This window comes from Triticum aestivum, chromosome 5D, assembly GCF_018294505.1.
Source record: "Triticum aestivum cultivar Chinese Spring chromosome 5D, IWGSC CS RefSeq v2.1, whole genome shotgun sequence".
In the NCBI taxonomy this organism is placed as follows: domain Eukaryota; kingdom Viridiplantae; phylum Streptophyta; class Magnoliopsida; order Poales; family Poaceae; genus Triticum; species Triticum aestivum.
The window spans coordinates 116,167,039-116,176,470 of NC_057808.1; positions in this window are offsets into that span (position 1 = coordinate 116,167,039).

Sequence of the window (9,432 nt, forward strand, 5' to 3'; positions counted from 1 at the left end):
ACGGTTGCCCGCCTCCGGCGTCCGTGGACGTCGGCTTCCGAGCTCGACTGGATGGACGCCGACCTCCTTCTCCGCCTAGATCGACGACGGCTGCTCCTCCCCGACGCCCCACTCCGCCCCACTCTCCTTCCATGGCTGAGACGCCCTGGTTCATCGCCGTTGTCGTCAACGCACTGCCCTGACGCCCGGCACCTGCACTTCTCTAGATGCCATGGCCACCCACCCCTAGTTCTCTGATTATCCATCGAGCAGCAATTGCTTGACAATCTCACGGCGAGTAGTAGTATTTTCTTTGCCTATTTCAGATTCTATTTGAGAGATGCATATGAATTTTGCTGACATATCTTCAGGAAGTGCAGTGCTCATGTGCACCTATCTGCTGTAAAAAAAATATGAATGTTGCTAGTGAATGTTCAGAAATTTGTATGCAAACACTAGCATTTTGATTGTTGTTTGGTTTGGTCCTGCTATACCTTTTGCAAGTGCAAGAGAGTATGAATGAAGTTGTCCAAGTTGCTGGTACAATACACAGAAACTGCAGTTAAATGTCATACAGTTACATTTTAGGGGTATTGTAGACTTTTCACCAGAGAACCCATAACATAAGCTTGGACAAAAGAACTGGATGGCTTATACTAAGGGGCTTATTTTCATTGCAGCTTATCAAGGACTTATTTCCACCGCAGCTTATGCATAAGCCACAACTCAAAAGAACTGGGCCTTAGTAGTGTTAGATGACCACCAGCTAACTCTGGAACATTGAATATAGTTATTGTAGACTAGCTCTGGAACATTACTGACCACAAGGACAAGGTGGATCTCATACACAATCACTTATCCTCGCCCCTTGGATCACGGACTTGTTCCCTAAAGTGGAGCGAGCTGAAAATTTCGGTGGTGGATGGTGCTGGCATTGATGTGCCTTTTTTCATAAGCTAAGGTGTGGGCAGTCATCAAGTTGTCGCCGGCAGAAAAAGGCCCGAGGCCGGATGGCTTCCTTGGATGTTTCTACATGCCGGTTGGGCCATAGTTAAGGAAGGTGTAACGGTCATGTTCAATAGCTTCTACCACCTGGGCGGCACGATGTTTAGTCCATCAACACAACCATGATTGCACTCCTACCGAAGAAAGACATCGCCACCTATTTGAGCCATTACCGGCCTATCAATCTAATTCACTTCATGGGCAAATTGATGTTGGGGAATGTAGTATTTCAAAATTTTGCCTACGATCACGCAAGATCTATCTAGGATAAGCATAGCAACGATCGGGGAGAGTGTGTCCACGTACCCCCGTCGACCGAAAGCGGAAGCGTTTATCAACGCGGTTGATGTAGTATTACATCTTCACGATCTGACCGATCCTAGTACCGAACGTACGGCACCTCCGTGTTCAGAACACATTCAGCTTGATGACGTCCCTCGTACTCTTGATCCAGTTGAGGCCGAGGGAGAGTTCCGTCAACACGACGGCGTGGCGACGGTGATGATGAAGCTACCGACGCAGGGCTTTGCCTAAGCACTACGACGATATGACAGAGGTGTGTTTCTGTCGAGGGGGGCACCGCACATGGCTAAGAGAAACTTTGGTGTGCCCCCTCCCACGTATATAAAGGGGGGAGGGAGGAGGAGGCCTGCCAAGGTGTGGCGCGCCCAAGGGGGGAGTCCTACTCCAAGAAGGATTCGCCCCCCTTGAGGGAGTCCTAGATTAGGGGGTCCTCGGGCGTCCGGGCTAAGTAACATGGGCCGGACTAATGGGCTGCGAAGATACAAGATAGAAGGCTTTCCCCCGTGTCCGGATGGGACTCTCCTTTGCGTGGATGGCAAGCTTGGCATTCGGACATGAAGATTCCTTTATCTGTAAACCGACTCTGTACAACCCCAGCCTCCTCCGGTGTCTATATAAACCGGAGGGTTTAGTCCATAGAGGCAATCATAATCATACAGGCTAGACATCTAGGGTTTAGCCATTATGATCTCGAGGTAGATCAACTCTTGTAACCCCTATACTCATCAAAGTCAATCAAGCAGGAAGTAGGGTATTACCTCCATTAAGAGGGCCCGAACCTGGGTAAACATTGTGTCCCCTGCCTCCGGTTACCCTCGATCCTTAGACGCACAGTTCGGGACCCCCTACCCGAGATCTGTCGGTTTTGACACCGGCATTGGTGCTTTCACTGAGAGTTCCACCGTGCCGTCGTTGAAAGGCTCGATGGCTCCATCAATCATCTACAACAATGCTGCCGCGAAGGAGATTTTTCTCCCCGGCCAGATCTTTGTATTTGGCGGCTTCGCACTACGTGCCAACTCGGTTGGCCACCTAGAGCAGATTGACAACTATGCCCTGGTCACCAGATCAGTTTTGGAAATCTGAACTATGTTGCTGATATCCGAGGAGATTTGATCTTCCAAGGGTTCGCGGCCCCAACCACCGCTCCAGCCTTAGATCCGGAGCACGTCACCAGGTCCGAAGACGGGAGTCTAGAGTCCGCCGGACTCTCTGCGGCTATAGAGCTCAACACTGGAGAACCGGAGAGAATAGCGTCTCTAGCAGTCATCACAAAGCCGGATTCTTCTCCGGACACTAGCTCTGAACCCTTGAAGTCCGCGTCATGCGAGCTCGGCCCGGAAACTTCTATCCCCGTCCAAACCTCGCTCTTAAACGAGGCTTTGGACTTAATGCGATCCCTCGCCATCGCAGAGGAGCCGCTTTCGAATTACGCCCAGCCCGGACTAGGGGCTAAAAATAGGGAATTTTACTTCCCACCCACCACCCACTTCATAGCCACTGTCGAGGATCTAACTGACATGCTTGATTATGCCTCCGAAGACATCGACGGTATGGATGACGATGCCAGAGAGGAGCAGGCCCAAAACCCGCCGTTCACTGGACGCTGGACGGCCACTTCCTCATACGACGTGTACTTGGTGAACACACCTAAAGAAGGCGACGGCGATGATGAGAAGGACCCAGTCGAGGACGAACCTCCTGAGATACCACCAAAGAGTCGACGTCAGCGGCGCCGCTCTAGATCGCGTTGCGGAAAAGACAGCAATACCGGCACCGGAGACAATGATACTCCGGATAACGCCAAAGGCCAAGAAGGCCCCATCGAACCAACATCCGAACAGGATGATCGGGAGGACGGGCAAGTTAACCCTGGCGAGCAAGCAGGGAACGAAGACTCGGAGGATAGCAACTATCTACCACTTTCCGAGGATGACGTGAGCCTCGGCGACGAAGACTTCATCATGCCAGAGGAACCCCTCGAACAAGAGTGCTTCAAGCGCCAGCTAATAGCCACGGCAAGAAGCCTAAAAAAGAAGCAGCAACAGCTTCAAGCTGACCAAGATCTGCTCAACGATAGATGGACTAATGTCCTGGCAGTCGAAGAATACGGCCTCAAACGCCCAAAAAAGAGTTACCCGAAGCGTAAGCTGCTACCCCAATTCGACGACGAGGCGCTGGAGCCCATTCCACCCGCGCGTAACGCGGCTGATAGACCCAGCCGACCACCACGTGGCCGGGACAGAATGACAACTCAAGCAAAACACCAGCCGGCACCACCTCGCCGTAAAGCAGAGAAAAAACAGCTCAGGGATACACATATGACCTATGACAAGACCTGGAAAATAGAGCAGGTCAGATCAGATCAATCTATGGATCGTGGGGGTGTGCTCCGGCGCAAGAGGACGGTTATCAATCCTGGCGCGACAAGCACAACCACGCCCGGGCCGAAAACCGCATACGGACTTCATCCGAACTCCGTCGTGACATGGCCCGACATAGAGGTGCCGCACACCCCCTATGCTTTACTGATGAGGTAATGGAGCACCAGTTCCCAGAAGGGTCAAACCCGTGAACATCGAATCATACGATGGCACAACAGATCCCGCAGTATGGATTGAAGATTTTCTCCTCCACATTCACATGGCATGCGGTGATGATCTACATGCCATCAAGTACCTCCCCCTAAAACTCAAGGGGCCAGCACGACATTAGCTGAACAACCTACCAGAAAATTCTATCGGTAGCTGGGAAGACTTGGAGGACGCATTCAGAGACAGCTTCCAAGGTACCTATGTTCGGCCCTCAGATGCCGATGATCTTAGTCACATCATCCAGCAACCTGGAGAATCGGCCCGGCAGCTCTGGACCAGGTTCTTAATAAAAAAGAACCAGATTGTGGATTGTATGGACGCTGAAGCCCTTGCAGCCTTCAAGCATAGCGTCCGAGACGAGTGGCTCGCCCAACACCTCGACCAAGAAAATCCGAAGTCCATGGCAGCCCTTACCGCACTTATGACCCGCTTCTGCAGGGGAGAGGATAGCTGTCTTGCTTGTAGAAGCAATAGCACCAGCAACCCTGGAACCTCCGAAGCCAGGGACGGCAACGGCAAGCCATGACGCAACAAGCACAAGCGTCAAAACAATAACGAAGGAACCCAAGACACGGAGGTCAACGCCGGATTCAGCGGCTCCAAACCCGGTCAACGGAAGAAGCCATTCAAGGCAAGCAGAGATGGCCCATCCAGTTTAGACAAAATACTTGATCGGTCTTGCCAGATTCATGGCACCCCCGATAAACCCACCAATCATACCAACAGAAATTGTTGGGTCTTTAAACAGGCCGGCAAACTTAACGCCGAACACAAGGGAAAAGGGTCGCCCAGCGACGATGATGACCAAGATCCTCGTCAACCGAACACAGGGGGACAGAAGCAATTTCCCCCGAGGTAAAAATAGTGAATATGATATATGTCACACATATCCCTAAGAGGGAGCGCAAGCGCGCACTACGGGACGTCTACGCCATAGAGCTGGTCGCCCCAAAATTCAACCCATGGTCAGCTTGTCCGATCACCTTCGATCGAAAGGACCACCCAACCAGTATCCGTCACGGAGGTTCGGCAGCTCTGGTCCTCGATCCAATCATCGACGGATTCCACCTCACGCGAGTCCTCATGGACGGCGGCGGCAGTCTCAATCTACTTTACCAAGACACTGTCCGCAAAATGGGCGTCGATCCGTCAAGAATCAAGCCCACTGAAACTACCTTCAAAGGAGTAATACCTGGTGTAGAGGCCCGCTGCACGGGCTCAATCACGCTGGAAGTCGTCTTCGGTTCGCCGGACAACTTCCGAAGCGAAGACTTGATCTTCGATATCGTCCCCTTCTGCAGCGGCTATCACGCACTGCTCGGACGAACCGCTTTTGCCCGCTTTAATGCGGTCCCGCACTACGCCTATTTAAAGCTCAATATGCCCGGTCCACGTGGCGTCATTACAATCAATGGAAACATGGAGCGCTCCCTCCGTACTGAGGAGCATACCGCGGCCATTGCGGCTGAAGTACAAAAGCGGCCCTGTCAAGCCACACACCTCATCGGCTGTTAAGCCACCGGACTTCATTGCGCAAGGCTGGTCAGTTCTGCATGCCGGCAGCCCGGCAATTCCAGGGCTGGATTAGCAGTTTCGCGTCCGTCGATCGCCACGTACATCAGTGAAATTCATACTGCACGTGCACAATTATGCACTCAAAATACCTTGGGCATCAGCGGTGGTAATATACGGACAGGCCTATAGCACGGTTCGACCTTATACGGCCTTCCCCCTTCTTTAAATTAACTTTTTTTACCACAGGTGAATCAAAACCTAGTCATCATACGAACTCACAAGGACTCTCTCCGAGCCCGGTTCCGTCTAAACAACCAAAGACCATTCCTCTCAAGGAATCTTTCTTACTTGGGCGAAAGCGGCGCAGACGTGCGGCAGGAAGGTGCAAAGGATTTTGCAGACCACAACTTCACTCAAGAACCTGTATAGATCTTTTCCCCTTAGCCCTAGACCCCCGGCATGTAAAATGGCCTTGGTGATTATGGTACCTTCTGTAAGATTACGTTTTGACGTATCAATCAGATTCCAATGAACCAAATTCTTATTCGGTATCGTCTTTACTTATAGACATTATTCCGTCTGTTCAGTTGTCTCACGCACACACCTCAGCACAAAATTGCCAGGGGCTCTATAGGGCAACATATGTGTTGCCAAACAAAAGTCCGAACAGCTTTATAGCACAATTCGGCGTCCCGAGCTCGGCACTATATGCATCGGCTCCGAATCATGTCTTTGGTCAATAGTTGGGTTGCCCGGCTCGTGTGTTTGCTACCTTACGTTCCGTCTGATCGACTAGGGTAGTAAAGGGAGAACTACTGCGATTGTGTTTCCGGTTCATCCGGTTAAGCACGTCAGTAGAGAAAGCCGAAAACTGACTGTCATGATGTGGCGAGAGCTGGTCAGCCACTCGGTGATTTATTACAATCCTTAGCAATTTTTCCGTATTACACGAAGGACTGTTTCCCGGTCACATATGTAACGCATCCGCATCAGGGTACATACCAGGGGCTACTGTATAGACCCATTGTCAAACTCCTATAGCTAAGTGAGAGCAATAAAACCGAATAGTCTGATTGCCTGGTTCACCGCACTGTCACCTCCTTCAGGAACCAAGACGTTGGGTTAAGTGTAGTCATGTGCAATTCCGAACACCCCAGTAGTATCTACATGGGGGTGGAAGCTGATGACTGGGAACTCTCAGATATAATAAATGGTTGCACAGGAGGATACAACTTTTCATCGAGCAATGAATATATTACAAAATACTTAGTTCATAATACAAACCCCCCGGACAGTTCAGACTCGTTTATTTGAACACTACATCCTTTGAGCATTGGCCCTCTACAAGGCGGGCACCTTTTAGCACGTCCTCAAAATAGCACTCCGGTGTGCAGTGGCCTTGCTTTCGGGTGGACCTGCAACTGCCACCTTTTTGGCCTTCATCTTCGCCCAGTGCATCTTGACACGGGCGAAAGCCATATGCGCTCCTTCTATACAGGACCACCTCTTGACGGCGTCGATCCGGGGCAGCGCATCGACGAGACGCCGCACGAGCTGTCCGGAATGGCTTCGGCCAGCCACAACCGGACTATGACGTCCTCCATGGCCGCGCTGGACATCTTATGCAGCTCCGCCCATTGTGCCATCTGGTCATTTAGCAGTACAGGACGCTCCTGGCCCACAAACTGCGATCAGAAGAGCTTCTCCATCGCGTACCCCTCCTGGGCCTGGAAGAATTGGGCGGCGGCCGTAGCACTCTTTGGCAGATCCGCATATGCGTCTGGAGAACTCCACACTCGATTAAGCAAGGCATACTTCCGGTCCCCAAATTTAGCCTGTAAAAGAAATGGCTTACCAGCCGCTATCTGTCCGGCATGACGGGTTTCCTCGTGCGCTGCACGGGATTCGGACCGCGCCTCCGAAGCGTCTTGAAGGGCCTTGGCGAGTTCGGTCCCCTTCGCCTTATTTTCCGTTTCCAAGGACTCGCACTTGGCGGCGGCGTCCTTGAGCTTTTGCTCCATCTCGGTCACCCGTTCCTCAAAACGGCGCCAAGCGGCCTGCTCGGCCGTTAAGTCCGCAGTCGCCTTATCAGCAGCTACCTTGCTTACCCTTGCTTGCTCCATGGATTGAGCAAGCTCGCCCCTGAGGGTTTCCACCGCGGCGGCACCATCTGTACAAACACGCACATTGCAGCTCTTCAACTTCCACAAAAAACACGGACATAAACAGGCATAAAGTAAGATGTATCTTATAGCTTGCGCCTGGTTGAGCCGCGTGTTAACAAGGACTAGGTCCTCCTCGGCTCGCTCCCGTTTCCGTTTGAGTTCGGAAACTTTCGCTGACTGGGCAGTCGCCGCTAACAGAGAAGCCTGTTTTAATCCAAATAAAATAGTGTGTTACCACTTGATAATTGATTATTGATCCTCTGCTCGCTTTTATTTCAAAGAACTGAACAGAGTCTCAGGGGCTACTATCTATATATAGGCATATTTCTCATAAAAATGATCAAAAACATTACATTGCATACCTTGAAGCCTGCTAGCAGGCTGGAGAAGGCTTCGTTCGGCCCGCTCTTGGTGGACTGAATCTTCTCAGACACCGTACCCATCAGGATGCGGTGCTCGTCTAGGACGGATGCACTTTGAAGAGCGTCCGCCGTGGTATTCCGTGCCTCCGGATTAGCAGAGGTCACCGCTCCCTCTTCTCCTGCAAGGGTTGTTCACTAGACTTCGGGGCCATGTGGGTCTCCGGAGTAGTATGCGGCGGGGGGTCGGATTGACCGGGGCCCCCGTCGCCGGTCATCATGGGGGCCGTACCCCCCAGTCCTCCGGCAGCCAAGGTATTACCCTCTGACGCCGTTAAATCATCCCCCGCGTCTCTTCAAGGGTCGGGGAGGGCCTATGAGATGACACCTCGGCGTCATCCGCCCTAGGCGGCGGGGAAGCTAATGGAGGTGACTCGCTCTCCATCATCTCCGGCGGCAGATCCCCCGAGGATGAGGATAGCTGGGGGAGATTGCGGGACGGACTAAAAGATAGAACTTAGAGTTATTATCACAAATCGTAAGAGATTGAATGAATGTGAAAAATCCCGGACTACTTATGTGTCGGCCTGGAGCTTAGTCCGGCGATGATGCTTCGGGATAGCCTCGGCGTCTGACTCCGAGTCATCGGGGAGGGTAATTTTGTCCCTCTTGGATGCTTCGTCCTCCAGGTCTTCAGAGGCCGCCCTCTTTTTGCCCTTGCGGGGAGGATCTTATTCTTCATCCTCCTCCTCCTCGTCATCGTCGCCCTCATGAGAGGACTGGGCATCAGCTTCTCCAGACACTGCGTCCAAAGCGCCCTCTTCTTTCTTCTTCTTCTTCTTCTTCTTCTTCTTCTTCTTCTTCTTCTTCTTCTTCTTCTTCTTCTTCTTCTTCTTCTTCTTCTTCTTGTCGTTCTTGGCTGGCGCCTGGTATGGCGCCGGGACCAGCATCCTCATTAGTAGAGGATTGGCTGGGTCTTCGGGAAGCGGAGCCGGACACCGGATCTGCTCTGCCTTCTTAATCCAGACCTGTTTGGGGATGGACTACTGAATACTTCTCTTTTGGGTTGACGAGCCTATTGGTGTTCGGAGGTTTAGGAATTTACCTCGGAGGCCGGATGGTTGCAGTCGAGGCCGGTGTCGTCTGAGGGCTTTGGCCATGATTTCTGCTTCTTAAAAAGCAGCTTCCAGATCCCCTTATGCGTTGTGCCGTAGAACCGTTGTAGGGTCCGCGGCCCTTCCGGATTGAACTCCCACATTTTGAGGGGGCGCCACTGGCAGGGAAGTGCTCGGTGGATCAGCATCACTTGGATTACATCAGCAAGGGTAATGTCCTTCGCTATCATGCTCTGGACGCATTTCTGCAACAGCAGCACCTCAGGGACCGACCCCCCAGTCCGGACCCTTGTCGGTCCAGGATGTGAGCCTCAGCGGGGGTCCGGATCTAAAGGTTGGAGCGGTTGCCCACTTGGAGCCACGTGTTCTGTGATATAGAACCATTCCTGTTGCCATA